At 32.9% G+C, this 23,397-nt stretch overlaps 1 protein-coding gene across 1 annotated transcript in view; it reads right to left on the bottom strand.

Annotated features, from left to right (window-relative positions):
- Positions 1-22,816, bottom strand: part of LOC135128274 (zinc finger and SCAN domain-containing protein 10) — a 100,878-nt gene extending 78,062 nt beyond the window's left edge. The window contains exon 1 of the mRNA XM_064055174.1: positions 22,601-22,816. The gene's annotated coding sequence lies outside the window, so the exon portion shown is untranslated. The remainder of the gene's footprint in view (positions 1-22,600) is intronic.
- Between the last annotated feature and the right edge of the window lie 581 nt (positions 22,817-23,397).

Here is a 23,397-nt window from a genome sequence, read left to right as displayed (position 1 = left end):
TAAACCATTTTTCTCCAAGCACGACCCACCTCCGCACCGATTAATTAATATTTATCAGATCGAAGATTGATCACCCGACATTTATGCAGTGTTGCAAAAGTTCAAGTTTAAAACCAAGACGTTTATTTTCATTTGAATGGTAATCTCGAATTCCAGGTAACCCTTGCGCGATTAGGAAAACCCTCTGCATAAATCTTACCATCACGACTGTGAAATGCGCGTAAAAGTGTTTGCTTTGACGGAATGGTAATGGGCGCTAGCGGCTAGGTCATGGGTAATTTATGGGTTTTTAGCCACTCGATGAAAATTTAATGCTATTTGGTTATTCAGAACGGTGGCTGAGGTGGTTAAGTATTTAATTCGCACCCTCGATCGACAGGAGCTGACGCGATAAATAGGTGATGGGATCGATGGCGGTGAAAAATTCAGAGGGGATGGGGCGAAAAAGTTTCTTGTGTGGAATATTTAAACAGTTCGGTTTTCTGTCCATCGTTTTTAATATTTCATAATCAATGGTAAAAAAATTAAATGAACTACAACAACAGATCCATTTCTTTAATTATATCGTGTGTGATCATCCCCACCAAGACACCGCTGACGTCACCTAACGCTGCCAAGCAACTCCGTCGCGAATTTCGACCCAATCCACTTTCACTTCCCGCCACAATTCGAGCGCCGAACCCACGGAATTACCACCATTAAATCATGCCAGAGCCTACCTACAATCCAAACCGAGCGTTAACTGCACTCTTTTATTTCTGTATTTATTAGTGGTAGTAATTAACTCGAAAGTGTAGTAACCGTGTAGGTAGCCGTAGTCAATTTAACACGAAATATTGATTTATTATGATGATCTAGAAGCCGATACGAGTTCCTATCCTGGGAACGATTTGAGCGCGTCGGCCATCGGAATCCATATTTATGACTTCATTTCGCCGATATCAATCCTGGGCGGCCGCGGCCGCCACCCACGAAAAGCGAGGGGGCTTGAGCGGGCCCTTGAGGTGCGCCGGTTTTTTCGTGGAGGAATTAGCTAATTTCCTAATTGGTCGAGACGGGCTATTGATTTTTCTTTAATTGAGTGTTTGAGGATAAACAGAGCGGTCCAAAGGGGAGATTTACATTGGAAATTATTTGGACGGCGATGGGAGATTAAATGCTGGATTATGCGGGACGGGTCAACAAGAGGGAGAAAAAGAAACAAAGGTGACAGGTGAGTGATGATGTGGACGTTTTGGTACTTGTTTTGGTTTTGGAGCGTCTGGCGTGGGTAAAGTGTCGCGAGGTGTGGAGTAAGGGGTTTTTTAAACGAGTGGGATAAAGTTAGAGCTTGGGAGAGAAATGAGCTGGAGAATTTTTGATCAAAAAGTTTGGAAAGCAATTATAAAAGAATTGATTCGATATTAAAATGTATGCAAATATTTGTTAAATGAGGTTAAAAATTAAAGGAAACTGCGAATACAGTGAATAGGAAAATCATTTTCCGGAAAATTACCAGTTTATTTGGAAACGGGATTTTTCATGAATAACTGGTTGCCTAACGCACCACTTGGGCTTTTTTTTAAACAAGAAATTCTCAATGTTCTCGAAAAATTTTCGAAATTTTTACGGTCTTAAACTTCTTAAAGATTTTGACGTTCTTAGAGTTGTAAACGTTCCCAATGTTCTCAAAATACTCAAAGTTTTCGACGTCCTCAAAGTTCACAAAAATCTCAAAGCTTTTAAAGTTCTTAAAGTTGTTAGTCTTTAAAGTCCTTTGTCCTAATTTTAAAATGATCAAAGTTTTCAAATTCATGAAAGTTCTCAAAGTTCAAAGATACCTGAAAGTTTTTAAAGTTCTTAAAGATTTTATTATTAACAATTTTATAATCGTAAAGCTTTGAAGTTGTCGATATTCTCTTGAAGTTTTTGAAGTTTTTTGAAATTTTCGAAAAGATCAGAGTTCTCAAAACTCGCAAAGCTTCCGAAATCCTCAAAATTTTCGAAATTCTCGAAGTTCTCGACGTTCTCAAAGTTCAGAAAAATCTCAAAGTGTTTAAAGTTCTTACCTTTTTTTCATATTTTTGAAATGATCATTAATTTCAAAAAATTGATAATGTTTCCAAAATTTTCAAAGCTACCAAAATCTCAAAGCTTTTAAAGTTCTTAAAGTTCTAAATGTTCATAAAGTTCTTAAAGCTCTTAGTGATTTTAAACTTCAAATCATTTTTAAAGTTCTCAAAGTTCTTGAAATTCTCGATGTTCTCGACATTTTTAAAGTTCACAAAAATCTCAAGTTTTTACAGTTCTTTAAAGTTTTTCATATTTTTTAAATGATCATAAATTTCAAAATTGTCAAAATTCTCGATATATTCGAAAATTTCAACGTTTTCAAATTTCTCGAGCTACTGGAAGTTCCTGAAGTTCTCTAAGCTTTAAAAACTGTGAGAGTTTCAATGATTTATAAATTTTTTAAATATTTTAAAGTTTAGGTCTTTTTTAATTTCTCAAAATTCTCAAATTCTCGAAACGTTTTCGAATTTCTCAAGTTCTCAAAATTGACTGATATCTGAAAGTTTTCAAAGTTCTTAAGGATTTTAACATTATTTTTAAAGTCGTAAAATTTTGAAATTTTCAAGTGTCTTAAAATTCTCAAAGATTTTAAAGTTCTCAAAGTTCTCAAAATTCTCAAAGCTTTCAAAATCCTCGAAATTCTCAGAGTTCTCAACGTTTTCAAAGTTCACAAAAATCTCAAGTTTTTACAGTTTATTAAAGTTTTTCATATTTTTTAAATGATCATAAATTTCAAAATTGTCAAAATTCTCGAAATATTCGAAAATTTCAACGTTTTCAAATTTCTCGATCTTCTCGAAGTTCTTGAGGTTCTCTAAGCTTTAAAAACTGTTAGAGTTTCAATGATTTTAAATTTTTTAAATATTTTAAAGTTTGAGTCTTTTTTAATTTCTCAAAATTCTCAAATTCTCGAAACGTTTTCGAATTTCTCAAGTTCTCAAATTTCACTGATGTCTGAAAGTTTTCAAAGTTCTTAAGGATTTTAACATTTTTAAAGTCGTAAAATTCTGAAATTTTCAAGAGTTTTAAAATTCTCAAAGATTTTAAAGTTCGCAAAGTTCTCAAAATTCTCAAAGCTTTCAAAATCCTCGAAATTCTCAGAGTTCTCAACGTTTTCAAAGTTCACAAAAATCTCAAGTTTTTACAGTTCTTTAAAGTTTTTCATATTTTTTAAATGATCATAAATTTCAAAATTGTCAAAATTCTCGAAATATTCGAAAATTTCAACGCTTTCAAATTTCTCGAGCTACTGGAAGTTCCTGAAGTTCTCTAAGCTTTAAAAACTGTGAGAGTTTCAATGATTTGAAATTTTTTAAATATTTTAAAGTTCAAGTCTTTTTTAATTTCTCAAAATTCTTAAATTCTCGAAACGTTTTCGAATTTCTCAAGTTCTCAAAGTTCATTAATATCTGAAAGTTTTCAAAGTTCTTAAGGATTTTAATATTTTTAAAGTCGTAAAATTTTGAAATTTTCAAGAGTCTTAAAATTCTCAAAGATTTTAGTTCTCAAAATTCTCAAAGCTTTCAAAATCCTCGAAATTCTCAGAGTTCTCAACGTTTTCAAGGTTCACAAAAATCTCAAGTTTTTACAGTTCTTTAAAGTTTTTCATATTTTTTAAATGATCATAAATTTCAAAATTGTCAAAATTCTCGAAATATTCGAAAATTTCAACGTTTTCAAATTTCTCGAGCTACTGGAAGTTCCTGAAGTTCTCTAAGCTTTAAAAACTGTGAAAGTTTCAATGATTTGAAATTTTTTAAATATTTTAAAGTTCAACATTACGGGTTCATCCGTTCGCCCGTGAACATGTCTTCTAACGCTCTTGTATGTCTACACTGTAGAGTCAAAGCCGTGAAGGGGCCTAAATGTGTAAATTGTGAAAGAGTGTTTCATCCGAAGTGTGTTGAACGTTTAAATGTAATTGTTTTAAATAGTGAGCAAGTTATTTGTTGCAAACAAACGCAAGATACGCAAGATGACAGTGACGTCGTTATCAAGTTCTTAAAAAGTGATGCATTTGGCGCTATAGTCAAAAATATTGTGCAGCATGAAACTTCGGTCCTGTTTGATGAAATAACTAGAATTCGAGAGGAACTGGATGCCGTCAAATCGACCAATATTGACCTAATAAAGTTGCTAACAAGCTCTAACAAAGTCAGCGTTCCAGGTGTGTCCTATTCTCATGTGACTCAGCATCTTTCGGCATGTAATCAGCAGCACTTCATCAAATCCGGGAACAGCACTGAAATTCCTTCTAACGATATTTCTCCAGGAAAAACTGTAGTTGGTGATAAAACAGCAGACTTGATTGATAAAAGGATTGAAAAAGCAAGTGTCTTATCTGTGGAAGGTTCTCCTGTTAATGATAAGAATACTTTCACTTTCCCAAGATATCAACGAAAAAAACAGAATTTTGCAGACAGGAAACCTAAAATTATCAATGGGGTCAAACCCGCTACTTCGTCATCTCTCCGGGGCGTAGAAAAAATGCACCATTTCTATATTGGCCGAATTGATCCTGACATGACGTCGAGTCAAGTGGAAGAATGTCTGAAATCAGAGATTAATCTCCAAAATTTCAAATGTTCAAAGTTACCCTCTAAAGGGGGAAGTTATAGCTCTTTTAAACTTAGTATTCCTCAGTCTAAATCTAACGATATATTGAATCCTCAAATCTGGCCTCAAGGGGTGGTAGTTCGCAGATTTTTCCCATCAAAAAATAAGGATGACTTTTCAGTTTCTAAGGAACGCAAAAATTTTCTAGACGCAGTAGAAGAAGAAACCATAACATAGACCATCTAACGGTGTATTTTCAAAATGTGCGCGGTATGCGAACAAAACTGACCGATTGTTATGTATCGTGCTTGAGTGAGAACTTTGATGTCATTATTTTTGTAGAAACATGGCTTCATCCAGACATCGATGATAGTGAATTTATTGATAACCGATATGTCGTGTACAGGAATGACCGTTCATCAAACAATAGTGAAAAATCTATAGGTGGTGGTGTCCTGATAGCAGTTAGGAAAAATCTTTTATCCAGCAAATTGTACATCCCTTCTTCAGTCGAAGATATATGGATTAGGTTGCAAGTCAACAGCAGATTTTTTATTTTCAGTGCTGTTTATCTCCCACCAGACGTTTCACTTGCTGTCTATGCCGATTATGTTGGCAATCTCAAAACTATATGTTACAACAACTTGGCCGATACGATTTTTGTTCTAGGAGACTTCAATCTGCCTGGCATACAATGGATTCAAGATGATGAGACAATAGGTTTGACTCCAACTAATATTAAATCAGAAAAAGAGACTCTTATATGCTACAATTTTGCGTCATGCGATCTTTGTCAATTTAACAATATTGCCAACTGCAATAATAATATTCTTGACCTTTGTTTTTCCAACTGTGATAGTCTTACTGTAAGTCGTACTGGTGAGTTTGTAAAGGTGGATAAGTTTCATCCACCTCTTAAATTTGTGATATCTGACTGTAACTGTAATTATTACGGTGATACATTTTGTGATACCTATCGTGATTTCAGAAACTGTGATTATAATGCCATCAATTCTTTCCTGTTTAACTTTAACTGGGATTTTATTAGTAGCGATAATGACATATGTGATATTGTAGATGACTTTTACCAGTGTTTATATTTCATTTGTGATAATTTTATACCAATCCGGAAATCTAAAAGTAAAAATTTTCCCTCTTGGTTTAGCCATGAAACTAGAAAGTTAGTGATTGAGAAGAACAAATTACATCGTCGTTATAAAATAAGCCGTGATATCAGAGACTATTATAATTTCAGTTTAATTAGAGCCAAATGTAAACAAGAAATCGCTTGCTGTTACAACAAATTTATTAAGAACACCGAATCTCAAATCAACTCTAACCCAAAACATTTTTGGAATTTTATTAAGAGTGTAAAAAACAGTTGCGACTTTTCAAATACAATGATTTATAAAAGTATTGATGTTTGCGGGTTTCAAAACATAGTTGATACGTTTGCCAGTTTTTTTTCTTCCGTATATACTAATAATACCAGCAGTAGTAGTAATTATAACTATCCTTACACAATTGACTCATTTGTTGACATCAGCTCTGTGCATATCACGGAAGATTTGGTAGCAAGAGAACTTAATGCTCTAAACTTAAACAAGGGTGCTGGGCCAGATGAGTTACCTCCAACATTTTTTTTATAACTGCAGAGATTCATTGGTTATACCACTAACACGAATTTTCTCTATTTCAATAAGTTCGGGAAAATTTCCTGACTTGTGGAAATCTGCACGTGTGGTACCAATCTTTAAATCTGGCAATAAGCAAGACATTGAAAACTATCGACCGATTAGTATAATTTCAGTTCTATCGAAAATCTTTGAAAACATTGTGTCCAGTTTCATAAGTGATTCTTTTAGAAACGTAATCAGTGTGTCACAACATGGTTTTTGTTCTGGTAGATCAACTGAATCTAATCTCTTTGTATACATAAATGATATTTTTAATGCAATTGAGGACGGTTCGGAAATTCACTGCATCTACACAGACTTCCACAAGGCGTTTGATTCTGTTGATCACACCATTTTGATACACAAACTTCTACTCTACGGCGTTCGTGATCCTTTACTTTCATGGATTCAATCTTATATCAGTCATCGTCTACATTTTGTACAATTAATGAAGTTCAAGTCATCTACCTACGAATCAACATCTGGAGTTCCTCAAGGCTCGGTTATAGGACCACTTTTATTTAATATCTTCATTAACGATATCTGCTTGAATTTCAACTCAAATTCCTTACTGTATGCAGATGACTTGAAGTTATATAAGAAGATTGATTCCATGTATGACATAAATACTTTGACAAATGATCTTATATGTCTTAACGATTGGTGTAAACTCAATCATATGTCTCTTAACATTAAAAAATGCAAAGCAATGTGCTTTAGTCGCAAAAGTCGTCCCTCAGTTCCATTGTACCTACTAGAAAATACGCCCCTAGACATAGTTAGCAATGCCAAGGATTTGGGTATCTATTTAGACACTAAATTATCTTTCGTCAGTCACTGTGAATATGTTGTTTCTAGAGGTAGAAAACTTTTGGGGTGTTTAAAGCGGTGGACGGTGAACTTCAGTAACATCAGAACCATTCTGATATTATACTATTCGTTAGTCCGATCGATATTGGAATTCAATTGTGTCAACTGGTCACCGTTTTATATCACTCACATAAGCCGAATTGAAGCTGTCCAAGTCAAACTTTTAAAATATGTCAAATATAAGTTGTGTGGTGATGGTATTGTGTTAGCAGATACAGACCTTGTTGCATCTTATCTGTCAGTACATACACTAGAAAATCGTCGTAAGTATCACAAACTATGTTTTCTTTTTAAATTATTAAATGGTTTAATTGAAGCCCCCATATTGCTAGCGTTGGTAGGTCTTAATGTGTCAATCCGTAAGGTTCGTACGCCTAGGCTGTTTTTTATACCAGTTCATAAAACGAATTATGCATTACATTCGCCTCTAAATAGCGTTTTGATGATTGCTAACGAATGCAACACTTTAGAGTTTTTTGGTATCTCCCTCAACGCCTTCAAGAAAGAATGTCGCAAATTGTTACTATTATGTTAATATGAATTGTTATGTTAATATTTTGTTATGTACTTTATGTAATGCCTTTATATCTTTCGGCGTAATAAAGCACTATTATTATTATTATTATTATAAGTCTTTTTTAATTTCTCAAAATTCTCAAATTCTTGAAACGTTTTCGAATTTCTCAAGTTCTCAAAGTTCATTGATGTCTGAAAGTTTTCAAAGTTCTTAAGGATTTTAACATTTTTAAAGTCGTAAAATTTTGAAATTTTCAAGAGTCTTAAAATTCTCAAAAATTTTAAAGTTCCCAAAGTTCTCAAAATTCTCAAAGCTTTCAAAATCCTCGAAACTCTCAGAGTTCTCAACGTGTTCAAAGTTCTCAAAAATCTCTAAATTTTTAAAGTTCATAAAGTTTTTAAAGGTGTTTAAAGTTTCTCCTATTTTTGAAATGATCACAGTTTTCAAATTTATCAAGGTTCTCCAAGTCCTTGAAGTTTCCGAAGTTCCCAAAATTCTCAGATTAATAAAATTCTTAAAACTTTTTCCTAGAAGTTCCTAGAACTTTTAAAGTTAGTCCTTCCCAAAGTTCCCAAAATTTTTACAGTTTTTGAAATGTTGAAGTCATAGTGTCAAATTCTCAACGTTCACAAAAATCTCAAAGTTTTAAGGTTCCTAAAGTCCTAAAAGTGCTTAGTTTTTCAATCTCATGAATTTGATCATAGATTTCAAAATTATAAAAGTTCTCGAAATCTTTGAAATTCGTGACGTTCTCAAAGTTCTCGAAATTTTTGAGGTTCTCGAAGATTTCAAAATTCTCAATGTTCTCAATGTTTTTCTTAAATTTCTTAAAGATTTGAAAGTCTTTATTAAACTTTTCAAAATTCTCAAAGTCCTCGATAAGCTTTCGAAGTTCTCGAGACGTTCTCAAAGGTCACAAAAATCTGAAAGCTTTTAAAGGAGTTAAAGTTCTCAAAGTCCTTCAAGTGCTTAAAGTTTTTCATATTATTGAAATGATCATCGATTGCAAAGTTATCAAACTTTTCGAAAACTTCGAAATTTTCGACGTTCTCAAAGTGTCCAAATTCTCGAGTTTCTCAAAGTTTAAAAAATTGCCAGTTTTCAACGTTTTTATACTTTTTAAGGCTGTTAAAGTTTTTAATGTTGTTAAGTTTCTTCAAGTTCCTAAAGCTCTTAGAATTCAAGTCGTTTTTAAAGTTCTCAACATTCTCAAAGTTCTCGAACAGTTCTAGAAGTTCTGGAATTTCTAGGTCTCAAGGTTTTTAAAATTCTTAAAGCTTTTAATGTTCTTAAAATCGTTTTTAACGCTCTCAAGGGTCTAAAAGTCTCAAAGATTTAGAAATTCTCGGAGTTCTCGCAGTTCTCGACGTTTTCAAAGTTCACAAAAATCTCCAAATTTTTAATGTTCTTAAAGTTCTCAAAGTCTTTAAAGTTCTTCATATTTTTGAAATAATCAAAGTTTTCAAATTTAACAAGGTTCTCGAAATCTTCTAAATTCTCGAAGTTCTTGAAGTTTCGAAGTTCCCAAAATTCTCAATGTTTTCATAGTTGTTAAAGTTCTTAAAACTCTTATAAAGTTTTTAAAGATTTTAAAGTTGAAATCATTCTTAAAGTTCCTAAAGTTTTTGAAATGTTGCGGTCAAAGGTGTCAAAATTCCCAAAGTTGCCAAAAATCTCAAAGTTTTAAGGTTCTTAAAATCTCAAAATTCTTCAATTCTTTAAAGTGCTTTCATAATTCGTGAAGTTGATCATAGATTTCAAAATTATTGAGGTTTTTAAAGTTGTTAAAGTTCTTAAAGGACTTAAAGCTTTTAAACTTCTTAAAGATTTTAAAGTTCAAGTCGTTTTTAAACTTCTCAAAATTCTCAAAGCCCTTAAAGTTTTTGAATATTGAAGTCAAAAGTCTCAAGTCTTTAAAATTCCTAAAGATTTTAATGTTCTTACAATCTCGAGGGTCTAAAATTCTCAGTTTTCGAAATTCTCGATATTCACAAAAATCTCAAAATTATTAAAGTCTTGAAGTTTCTAAAGTGCTTAAAGAGTTTCATATTTTTGGAAAAATAAAAATTTTCAAAATTATGAAATTTCTCGAAATCTTCAAATTTCCTGAGGTTCTCACAGTCCTCAATGTTTTGGATTTTTTAACAAGTGCCATAAAATAGGAGCTTTGAATAGATTTCTAAAGATGACAGCATTGAATTGAAAGAAAGATTAGTCAGAGGAACTGGACAATTTTATAATTAGGAATAAAATCAAGGACAATATGAAACATAAAGTTCGGAAAGCAGTCATTATAAAAGAATTAATTCGACAGGAAAAGGCGCTGTATTAAAATTATGTAAAATATATGCAAATATTTATTGCAATAAAATTTTAGCGGTCCGAGCTTTTTGAAGTTTGAAAAACGTAAAAATTTCTAAGAAAAACAATGTATCAGAAAATTTCCCAGAAAGTGATTCACTTCCGAGAAAAGTGAAAAAACAGGAGTGGAACTGAAGAATAACGAAATAAACAAAAAACAATGTTTGAAGCTCTCAATGAGGTTAAATAATAATTAAAGGAAACCGCGAAAATAGTTTTTTGGAAAACGGTATTAGTAATGAATAACTGGTTTTCTAACTTACAACACGCCTTTTTTTTTAAATAATGAATTTTGAAGCTCCATTACTTCGAAAAATCTTCGAAAATATCTCTAAACCACATCACCCACACCCACCCATCCTCCCAAGCCCCTCTCACTCCTCTGATTGACAGCCCGCCGCCAAACGCCTCCCAAATTTGCATTATTAACACACTGTCGACCATAAATAATAACACCAGCAGTATAAACATAATTAAGACCATTAAATTTTAGGATGGAGTTCGACTGGAAATTTGCATTTAACTTTAATTAAGTAAATCGCTGAGAGCAATAATTATTACCGAAATGCCTACATAACTCTTCGAGGCGTCCGTCGATCGGGCCGAAAATTTCGGAATTTCCGCTGCGCGACATGACGAAATCCCAGCACAGCATAATCCAGCTGACATTTCGAATTTCCTATTAGGACATGTAAAATTCGCCCGGGCTGTCAGGTGCGGATGAAAGTCGCGATATTGCTGCATGGTGTAGGCACGACGCAATTTCTTGCTCGGTGCGTCACGTTTGATAGATGACAACAATTATTAAACGTGACAGCGTCGATTACTTTGAAGATTAGAAAAATATCGGAATTTATTGTCCGGCTTAGGAAAAGTACGACACTGGGCGGCGTTTAACGACGAGAGTGAGGTTTGTGACGGAGGACTAGGGCGGATGATGGAGTGCGGGATTGCGCAAAAGTGAAAATGTTCAGCGGGTCGGTTAACGACTGGGTTAGGCTCGGTTTGATGGAGTGAATAACGTCAACATTTTGTCTTCATTTATTGTACAGGTTTGATGATCAAATGGCAAAAAGTACACCATTAGGTAAAAACCAGACAAAGTGGTGATAAATCAGGAGCTCAAGGTGGCCACATTATGATTTCGCACTTTTTCAAACTGTTTCAGAAACAAAACACCAGAGGTCGTTGAGATTCTTGTAAACTTTTCAAAAATAAAATACCAGTGTCTCCGGAAATTCTTTAAAACATTTTGAAAATCAAAACACTAGGACCTTCTGATATTCTTTTAAATTTTATCAAAAAGGAACCTTTGAAATTTATTCAGACTTAAAAAAGCACCAGGGAGTCTTGAGACTGTTTGAACTTACTCTGATTCATTAAAACATTTTGCAAATCATAACACTAGGAGCCTCTGAGATTCTTTAAAACATTTTGAAAATCATAACACTAGAAGCCCCTGAGATTCTTTAAACATTTTGAAATTCATAACACTAGGAGCTCCTGAGATTCTTAAAACATTTTGAAATTCATAACACTAGAAGGCCCTGACATTCTTTAAAATATTTGAAATTCATAACACTAGGAGCTCCTGAGATTCTTAAAACATTTTGAAAATCATAACAGTAGAAGGCTCTGACACTCTTTAAAATATTTTGAAATTCATAACACTAGAAGCCCCTGAGATTCTTTAAACATTTTGAAATTCATTACACTAAGAGCTCCTGAGATTCTTAAAACATTTTGAAATTGATAACACTAAGAGCCCCTGACATTCTTTAAAACATTTGAAATTCATAACACTAGGAGCTCCTGAGATTCTTAAAACATTTTGAAAATCATAACAGTAGAAGCCCCTGACATTCTTTAAAATATTTTGAAATTCATAACATTAGAAGCCCCTGAGATTCTTTAAACATTTTGAAATTGATAACACTAGGAGCCCCTGACATTCTTTAAAACATTTGAAATTCATAACTCTAGGAGCTCCTGAGATTCTTAAAACATTTTGAAAATCATAACAGTAGAAGCCCCTGACATTCTTTAAAATATTTTGAAATTCATAACACTAGAAGCCCCTGAGATTCTTTAAAACACTTTAAAAATCATAACACTGAAAGCCCCTGAGATTCTTTAAAACATTGTGAACATCGTAACACTAGGAGCCCCTGATATTCTTTAAAACATTTTCGAAATTATAACACTATAGGAGCCCCTGAGATTCTTTAAAACATTGTGAAAATCATAACACTAAAAGCCGCTGAGATTCTTTAAAACATTGTGAAAATCATAACTCCTACCAGGGGCTCCTACCTGATGATGAAACTAAATTTTATCAAACGAGATAATTATGAAAAATTACATATAATTGTAAAGAAAATTAAAAATATCTAACAAAAAAATAGGTAAAATTTATAAACTGAAAATATCGATATCTTAAGAATTAGGAATTTGTTGTTTGTCGGAATTAATTAAAGTTGAACCTCTAAAAGTCTGAACGGTGCATGAATTTTTTACTTAATATTTATTGGTCAAATGTACAGTTCTAAATAACAGATTTTGTCTCTTGCGAACACTATAGGAGCCCCTCAGATACTTTAAAACACTTTGAAAAGCATAACACTAGGGGCCCCTGAGATTACTTAAAACATTGTGAAAATCATAACACTAGAAGCCCCTGAGATTCTTAAAACATTGTAAAAATCATGATACTAACAGCCCCTGAGATTCCTTAAAACATTTTGAAAATCATAACAATAGAAGCCCTGAGATTCTTTAAACATTTTGAAATTCATAACACTAGGAGCTCCTGCGATTCTTAAAGCATTTTGAAATTTATAACACTAGGAGCTCCTGAGATTCTTAAAACATTTTGAAATTCATAACACTAGGAGCTCCTGAGATTCTTAAAACATTTTGAAATTCATAACACTAGGAGCCCCTGACATTCTTTAAAACATTTGAAATTCATAACACTAGGAGCTCCTGCGATTCTTAAAACATTTTGAAAATCATAACAGTAGGAGCCCCTGACATTCTTTAAAACATTTTGAAATTCATAACACTAGAAGCCCCTGAGATTCTTTAAACATTTTGAAATTCATAACATTAAGAGCTCCTGAGATTCTTAAAACATTTTGAAATTCATAACACTAGGAGCCCCTGACATTCTTGAAAACATTTTGAAAATCATAACAGTAGAAGCCCCTGACATTCTTTAAAATATTTTGAAATTCATAACACTAGAAGCCCCCGAGATTCTTTAAACATTTTGAAATTCATAAGACTAGGAGCCCCTGAGTTTCTTTAAAACATTTTGAAAATCATAACACTAGGAGCCCCTGAGATTCTGTAAAACATTTTGAAATTCATAACACTAGAAGCCCCTGAGATTCTTTAAACATTTTGAAATTCATAATACTAAGACCCCTGAGATTCTTTAAAACATTGTGAAAATCGTAACACTAAGGGCCCCTGAGATTCTTTAAAACATTTTGAAAATCATAGCACTAGGAGCCCCTGAGATTCTTTAAAGCATTTTGAAGATCATAACACTAGAATCCCTTGAGATTCTTTAAAACATTTTAAAAATCATAACACTAGGATCCCTTGTGATTCTTTAAAACATTTTGAAAATCATAGCACTAGGAGCCCCTGGGATTCTTTAAAACATTTTGAAAATCATAACACTAGGGGTCCCTGAGATTCTTTAAAGCATTTTGAAGATCATAACACTAGGATCCCTTGAGATTCTTTAAAACATTTTAAAAATTATAACACTAGGATCCCTTGAGATTCTTTAAAACATTTTGAAAATCATAACACAAGGGAGCCGCTGAGATTCTTTAAAAACTTTTGAAAATCAAAACACTAGAAAGGAAGATTATTTCAAACATTAGACATTTTCAAAAACGAAACACCAGGTGCCCTGAGATTCTTTAAAACATTTTGAAAATCATAATATTATGAACCCTTGATATTCTTTTAAACATTTTCAAAACAAAACACCCGAAGCCCTTGCGACTCTTTCAAAACAGAACACTCGAGATCTCTGAGATTCTTGCAAACTTTCCCAAAAACAAAACATTAAGGACCATGGGATTGTTTCAAACTTTTTCAAAAACAGATGATCGAATCTTCGGTGGAAAAAATTGTTTTGAAAAAAGTATAAAAAGTAAAATTTTAGAAAAAAAAAGCAATATAAAGAAAGACTCATTTTGAAAGTACTTCTGAAGAAATTATAATTTACTAAAAAATATCGAAGATTTAGAAAAAAAATCACCGAAAATGGTTAAATTTAATAGACGAAAAGACATTGAAATTTTATGTGCATTTTTTTTTCATTTTCAGAAATGCCTAATTTAAACAGTAACTGAATAAATAAAATTTAGCTACAGTATTACAGAATAAAGAAACATTAGAAGAAAAATAATCCTAAAAACAGAAAGAATTTACAAGAAATTAAACATTAGTATTGAGATTTCACTATATGGAATGAAGGACGTACTTATGATGCATTGCAACGTATCTACGAGCGTTGTGTAGTAAATTCTAGACGTAAACTTTTGAAACTTCATATGTATACACTTAGGAATTATTGTAGGGACTATCATTTTATGAATTTTGATTTTTTTTATAATAATAATTTTATAATTAGACTAAAACACGTCCAAATAGTTGCTCAAAAATAATTATGTTAAATTTCACTCAGGTGTAGTGGTTGTTCAAGAACGAAAATACAATACGGAATTTTCATACAAATAGAACAAATTTAATTAATATGAAATAAAACTAAAAACAATAACATTTATAAGAAATCAAAAAAATAATTTTGAGAAAAATGTATAAACTGAAATTTTACAAAAAAAAAGTAGAAAATCATTTCGAAACTGCTTCTGAAGACCAAAAATATTAAAATTTTGTTTCAAAAAAACATGTTAAAAATTGTGGTAATTTTTTTAGTCCGTAGAATATTGCAAATTTTAAGATTTTTTCAAGAAATTAGGTAAAGAAAGATGGACATTTGAATAGTAACTAAAAAAATAAAATTCAGTTACTGTATTACAAAATTTACAAGCACTCGGTCCAAAAGTATCCCAAAAACAAAAAAATTGCAGAAATTTTAATTTGTATTAAATTCTGGACGAAAACCATCCTCTTTTTAAAAATTCTAGAGTCCATAAGTTTCGATTTTGATCGTAAAATGAAAACAAGTTGCAAATCCACTTCCCACAAAATTTCCTTCTTGAATCGCTAATTACTAGATTTAATTACCGATTAGCCGTGAGTGTCTTTGATTAAAGCACAAGGTTCACGTAATGACCTGATTTGAATTTGTGTCTTTTTTCTTTCTCTTGAATCCTAGCAGTTGTTTGTCGAATATTAAGTATGTATTAGAGAAAATAAAACTGCAGAGAAAGCCGAAACAGTTAGTCAAAGTAAGTTGGGTAAAACCATGAAACGATTGTCTTAAAAATCAAAAAATTAAAAACCATTTTGAAAATTTAAACTTGGGTCGGTTCCGCTCGACTAAAAATCCTTTTTTTGTGTACCAATAATAACCCAGCGATGACCGTTCGAAAAGCCCCAATAAATCATCCCACTCCTCGCTAATTACTTTTTCATCTCCTTCATTAACCCGTGCTTCGGCTGGACCACCTGTGTCCAGTTTCTTTAATTACTGCACCAGAAGTGATTAGTACCTAATGATAAGTATGTCATACGCAGACAAAGCAGTTATTAGTATTTAACGACTTCTAGATACAAACAATCAAAGGACCGGTAGCCAGATCGTATCTACACCCATTCTCAAAGATCATTGACATAGTGTTGTAGTATTATAATAGGAGAATTGGACTCATGACTTGCTCAAACCCGTTCAATATTTTCGCCTTAAACCAAATATGTAGATAATTCGAGATTAGGTGGTACCGCTGCGAGAAGAGAAAAAATATGGTAAAACGCCGCGTAGTTAGAGCAAACGGGACATGGAAAAAACCTAAGCGATCGACCGTATTCAAATTCAGGCTGGATTAATCGGGGAATTTTCGTTATCTTAAATAAAATCGGCGAAATTAATAAGAACGAGTTTGTCGAGAGCGCGCTCCACGCTTTTGCGATGCATTGTACGCGCGTTATTTTGGTCGCGGCAGAAATTATCCGTTACATAATTCCATTGGGTCTTGCGACAACTAATCGTATTAATTATTGCAAATTAAAGTAATTATTTTGTAATTTATCCATTTTATTTAACCTTGCGCAAGCTGCGTTGGAGGCGCATGCGACGAACGCGCGTTTTTCCACGATTTTTTCTTAATTGGGTTATGCGGTGTCGGGTTGCTGTAAGCCGAAACCCGAAATTACGACGCGCTGAAGGGTCCTTTGGGAGGTCTATTCAATTGCGAGTTATTTCCTCTTCCTTTTTAAGGTCGTGGCGGGGCTTCCTCGCACCTTCTGTGTCAATTTCTAATAAATTATTATGTGCAAGAGAAGCAACTGTTTAAGCAAAACATAGAGATAAAACTATTTAACTTGGATATTGACATAAAATCCAATTGTCCACACCTTCGGAGCCTAATTTTTATCGGGATGTGGAGTTGGCAGTCTGTGCTAACAGCGTGATGATGGAATAAAATGGCGGAAGGCAGAGGCGGCGCTGGAGGAAGGTTTTCAGAGGGGTTTGACCAAAATCTAAGTCATATTATTGTTAATTTATTTTAAGAATACCCCGAAATTAATTCATGGGAAATAACAACACTAAGTACCTACTTAAGTTTTTATATTATTATATTGTGTTGTTTGATTTAAAAAAATACAACGTCAAAACACGTGGATTACCAATGAACTCAGAACGGAAAATATAGTGACGCACGAAAATAGGTTCCATAATTGTTATTGTATACAATTTAAAGTGCAAATTATGCAACAACAACATATGTGCATTTCCTGTTCACACTCCTACGAACTGTAAACTTTTCCTTTTTTTTTAGTTTGAGAACAATTCCGTCAAACGCATACTAAATTTTGCCACTTCTTCGTCAATAAGCACAAATTAGGAATTCTGAACCAAGCACAAATTTTCTACTTAATATTTATTAGTCAAATGTACAGTTCTAAATAGCAGATTTTGTCTCTTGTTGAATGAAAAAATGGTTAAAGACAAAAATAACAGTTTTTAAAAATAAAAATTAGCTTTGGTAGTTGATCACTCACCAAACGAACACCCGTTTGTAGGTAAAATGTAAAAAAATGACATTCATTGGTGTAATAAATGTTAGTTTGACAATCAAGTATGTCAACACCAGATTTTAAATATGTTAAATGTCACATTTAAATATGTCACTAAAAAGAAAAAACGAAACAAGCGAAGTCGGTTTTTTTGGTTGTACACAAGTGGTAATTTTGACACTATTTCGATAAGCAATCGAACACCCTGTATATCAAATGTATAAATTGACGATCAGTTGACGTCGTCAAGAACACTGCAAAAAAATATGAAACTAAATTTTATCAAACGAGATAATTATGAAAAATTACATATAATTGTAAAAAAAAATTAAAAATATCTAACAAAAAAATAGGTAGAATTTATAAACTGAAAATATTGATATCTTAAAAATTAGGAAGTTGTTGTTTGTCGCAATTTATTAAAGTTGAACTTCTAAAAGTCTGAACGGTGCATGAATTTTCTACTTAATATTCATTGGTCAAATGTACAGTTCTAAATAACAGATTTCGTCTCTTGTTGAACACTATAGGAGCCCCTAAGATTTTTAAAAACATTGTGAAAATCGTAACACTAGGAGCCCCTGAGATTCTTTAAAACATTGTGAAAATCATAACACTAGGAACCCCTGAGATTCTTTAAAATATTGTGAAAATCGTAACACTAGGGGCCCCTGAGGTACTTTAAAACATTGTGAAAATCGTAACACTAGGAGCCCCTGAGATTCTTTAAAACACTGAAAATAGTAACACTAAAACCCCTTGAGATTCTTTAAAACATTTTGAAAATCATACCACTAGGAGCGCCTGACATTCTTTAAAACATTGTCAAAATCATAACACTAGGGGCCCCTGAGATTCTTTAAAACATTGAGAAAATCGTTACACTAAACGCCCCTGAGATTCTTTAAAACATTGTGAAAATCGTAACACTAGGAGCCCCTGATATTCTTTAAAACATTGTGAAAATCGTAACACAAGGAGCCCCTGAGATTCTTTAAAACATTGTGGAAATAATAAAATTAGGAGCCTTTGAGATTCTTTAAAACATTGTGAAAATAGTAACACTAGAGCCCCTGAGATTCTTTAAAACATTGTGAAAATCGTAACACTAGGAACCCCTGAGATTCTTTAAAACATTTGGAAAATCGTTACACTAAACGCCCCTGAGATTCTTTAAAACATTGTGAAAATCGTAACACTAGGAGCCCCTGAGATTCTTTAAAACATTGTGAAAATCATAACACTAGGAGCTCCTGAGATTCTTTAAAACATTGTGAAAATAGTAACACTAAAACCCCTTGAGATTCTTTAAAACATTTTGAAAATCATAACACTAGGAGCCCCTGGCATTCTTTAAAACATTGTCAAAATCATAACACTAGGGGCCCCTGAGATTCTTTAAAACATTGAGAAAATCGTTACACTAAACGCCCCTGAGATTCTTTAAAACATTGTGAAAATCGTAACACTAGGAGCCCCTGATATTCTTTAAAACATTGTGAAAATCGTAACACAAGGAGCCCCTGAGATTCTTTAAAACATTGTGGAAATAATAAAATTAGGAGCCTTTGAGATTCTTTAAAACATTGTGAAAATAGTAACACTAGAGCCCCTGAGATTCTTTAAAACATTGTGAAAGTCGTAACACTAGGAACCCCTGAGATTCTTTAAAACATTTGGAAAATCGTTACACTAAACGCCCCTGAGATTCTTTAAAACATTGTGAAAATCGTAACACTAGGAGCCCCTGGGATTCTTTAAAACATTGTGAAAATCGTATAACACTAGGAACGCCTGAGATTCTTTAAAACATTGAGAAAATCGTTACATTAAACGCCCCTGAGATTCTTTAAAACATTTTGAAAATCGTATAACACTAGGAACGCCTGAGATTCTTTAAAACATTGAGAAAATCGTTACACTAAACGCCCCTGAGATTCTTTAAAATATTTTGAAAATCGTATAACACTAGGAACGCCTGAGATTCTTTAAAACATTGAGAAAATCGTTACACTAAACGCCCCTGAGATTCTTTAAAACATTGTGAAAATCATAACACTAGGAGCCCCTGAGATTCTTTAAAACATTGTAAAAATCATAACACTAGGAGCCCCTGAGATTCTTTAAAACAATGTGAAAATCGTAACACTAGGAGCCCCTGAGATTCTTTAAAACATTGTGAAAATCGTAACACAAGGAGCCCCTGAGATTCTTTAAAACATTGAGAAAATCGTTACACTAAACGCCCCTGAGATTCTTTAAAACATTGTGAAAATCGTAACACTAGGAGTCCCTGATATTCTTTAAAACATTGTGAAAATCGTAACACAATGAGCCCCTGAGATTCTTTAAAACATTGTGAAATTCATAACACTAGGAGCCCCTGAGATTCTTTAAAACATTGTGAAAATCATAAATAACACTAAAAAAACCTGAGATTCTTTAAAACATTGTGAAAATCGTAACACTAGGCGCCCCTGAGATTCTTTAAACATTTTGAAGTTCATAAGACTAGGACCCCTGAGATTCTTTAAAACATTGTGAAAATCATAATACTAGGAGCCCCTGAGATTCTTTAAAACATTTTGCAAATCATAACACTAGGGGCCCCTGAGATTCTTAAAACATTTTGAAAATAATAACACTAGGAGCCCGTGAGATTCTTTAAAACATTGTGAAAATCATAACTCGAGGAGCCCCTGATGATGAAACTAAATTTTATCAAACGAGATAATTATGAAAAATCAAAAATTTTGGCTAAATATAATTGTAAAGAAAATTAAAAATATCTAACAAAAAAAAATAGGTAAAATTTATAAACTGAAAATTTCGATATCTTAAAAATTAGGGATTTGTTGTTTGTCACAATTTATTAAAGTTGAACCTTCGAAAGTCTGAACGGTGCATGAATTTTCTAATTAATATTTATTGGTAAAATGTACAGTTCTAAATAACAGATTTTGTGTCTTGTTGAGCACTATAGGAGCCCCTGAAATTCTTTAAAACATTTAGAAAATCGTAACACTAGGGGCCCCTGAGATACTTAAACATTGTGAAAATCGTAACACTAGGAGCGTCTGAGATTTTTAAAACCTTGTGAAATTCATAACACTATTAGGAGCCCCTCAGATTCTTTAAACATTGTGAAAATCGTAACACTAGGGGCCCCTGAAATTCTTTAAAACATTGTGATAATCATAAATCTAGGAGCCTCTGATGATGAAACTAAATTTTATCTAACGAGATAATAATGAAAAATCAAAAATTTTGGCTACATATAATTGTAAAGAAAATTAAAAATATCTAACAAAAAAAAAAAGGTAAAATTTATAAACTGAAAATTTCGATATCTTAAAAATTAGGGATTTGTTGTTGGTCAGAATTTATTAAAGTTGAACCTCCAAAAGTCTGAACGGTGCATGAATTTTCTACTTAATATTTATTGGTAAAATGTACAGTTCTAAATAACAGATTTTGTCTCTCGATGAACACTATAGGAGCCCCTGAAATTCTTTAAAACACTTTGAAAAACATAACACTAGATGCCCCAGAGATTTCTTAAAACATTGTGAAAATCATAATACTAGGAACCGCTGAGCTTCTTTAAAACATTTTGAAAATCATAACACTATATGAACCCCGGAGATTCTAAAACATTGTGAAAATCATAAATCTAGGAGCCCCTGATGATGAAACTAAATTTTATCAAACGTGATAATAATGAAAAATCAAAAATTTAGGCTACATATAATTGTAAAGAAAATTAAAAATATCTAACAAAAAAAAATAGAGGTAAAATTTATAAACTGAAAATATCGATATCCTAAAAATTAGGAATTTGTTGTCTGTTGGAATTTATTAAAGTTGAATCTCCAAAAGTCTGAACGGTGCATGAATTTTCTACTTAATATTTAGGTATTGGTCAAATGTACATATCGATCAAACACCCTGTATATAAAATGGATAATTGACGGGCTGTTAACGTTGTCAATAAATATTCCAAATCAAAGTATGTACTTAAAAACTGTCAACAACACAATTAAATTAAAAAATTCTGTCAAAATTTACTCAAAAATTGTCTTTCTATAATCTACCCCAAATTTTTTGTCAGTGTATTGTGAAACAAAAATTCGTTGAGAAGACGAAGTTTAGTTTTAAAAAATAAAAATTTGCTTTCTTAGTCAGATATGGATTCGAACATCAAATAGTGTCAAAAATATGAAACCAAGTTGTATAAATCGAGATATGTAATTAGGAAAAATCAAAAATTTTTTATGCATACAATGGTAAATAAAATTAAAACTATGTAAAATTAAGTTATCTTAACTGAGACAATTTCATTAAAAATTTAAAGCTATAATTGTCAATAAATAAGAAGCTTGTAATCAATATTTTTCCTGTTTTGAAATTATATAAGAACAGTGCTTGATAAACATATCCAATAACACATACCAGGCGTTCAGGAGATACTCCAATAAGCTATTTTCAGAAGATACAAAGTTCACAACAAAATGTAACACATATTTGACAAAAAAAAAATATACACACAGATTGTAAAATTTCGGTAGTACACCGACGTAGAAATATCGAGAGCTAGCCATGATAAATTTGACCAATAATTTCGTTTTAAATCAACAACAAACACCTATGAGTTAATTATGCAATGAAATGTATTTGCTATTCATGCTATTTGTTCCTTTTCAAGCTCTTAATGAATTTATTAGCATTAAAATGCACGTAAACAAAATTTTCAAAAATATTACTATTGTTAGTTTTAGTTTTTTGATTTGAGTGTCAAAAGTGTATGTAAGAAAAAAATAAGTTATCTCATAACTATTGTAAAAAAATTTTTGACTGTGGGTGAAACCGACGCGAAAACTAATCTCGGTGTCCATTACATCACACTGATAATTTAATACACTAATAACACAACAATTTGGTTTCTTTGTAACGTTTTCAGGTTTGTAACATAAACTAGTTAATGGTAAAATAATATGATAATGAGACAGCACTAATGGTGTAGTTCTACAAGCTCGAAATAAACGATTTTTAACCCGATATTAATACACTTCGCAAACAAAGTGCGTGTATTTTAATTCAACCCTCTTGTATCAGCAACAAGTTGCCCCCAAATCCGCCTTTACCAACCCAAAACCGCGTCTCCAAATCCCGTAAACACGTGTACCGCCGACAATGACGCACGAAATCGGGTTAAATAAAAGCCGCTGCATACAATTTAGCCACAAATTATGCAACAATTGCGTGCATTTCCGACAAAGACAACAGCCCGTCGTCGCCGTCACTAGTCGCCGCCAACCACCACCTACTCAGTCCTACTCACCGGAAAATCTCGAAAAGCCGAAACGAAAGTCGACGGCCGGCCAGGCAAAGAAATCCTCAAAAATCCAACGAAAGAAACGAAAGAAAAAGACGGCGTTCGCACAGAGTGTCACATCACTAGCACTGGGTGTTCGCGCAGAATACGAGTTGCAAGCCGCAGTGGTAAGCGTTCTCACCTCTGTGATGTCGGCTACCGACTGCTGTTCCGGCGGCCGTCCAAAGCACCCACTGCCGGAGTGGTGGGCAAACGGCGGTGATTCGTCGTCGCAGATCTGCCTCCGACGGCCACAGCCACCCCACCACCCACTGCCGAAGAAAGGAACGGCGGAGGCAAAGGCGATTGCACTCGCTGCGCTGCTGACGGGGAAATTCAGTCGGCGGCAGGATGCTGGAAAAGCGCCGAATTTAATGGCTTCGGGGGCGGAAATTGGCGCATTTTTAGTACAGATAGTGTGCTCGGTTATGAAATCTATAATTATCTAATTATCTGGAATTAACAAGTGCCGTGGAAAACGTCACTTTTCTATTGTTATTTTAGTCACGAAAGTGAATATTTTCGTGCTTACTCAGCCAGGCTAGCAAAAAATAGAGGAAGGTATTTTATTTTGTTGAGTGAGAAGGTTTTCCGCGCTCGTTAAGACAGATAATAGTGAATAACAAAGTCATTAAAGAGGTTTCATTTACAAGACTTAATAAACATTTTTGGGTACAATGGATTTGAGGGTAATTAATGTCCAAATGTTTTGAAAAACAAGTATTTAGAAAATTTGGGTAGTAAAGTTCCCTAAATTGCTCACA

The sequence above is a fragment of the Zophobas morio genome, unplaced genomic scaffold, assembly GCF_036711695.1.
Source record: "Zophobas morio isolate AGI-343-1 ecotype UQ-CSIRO unplaced genomic scaffold, CSIRO_AGI_Zmor_V1 ptg000012l, whole genome shotgun sequence".
Lineage (NCBI taxonomy): Eukaryota > Metazoa > Arthropoda > Insecta > Coleoptera > Tenebrionidae > Zophobas > Zophobas morio.
The sequence above is the reverse complement of the archived record's forward strand: the minus strand, read 5'-3'. Positions and strand labels throughout refer to the sequence as shown.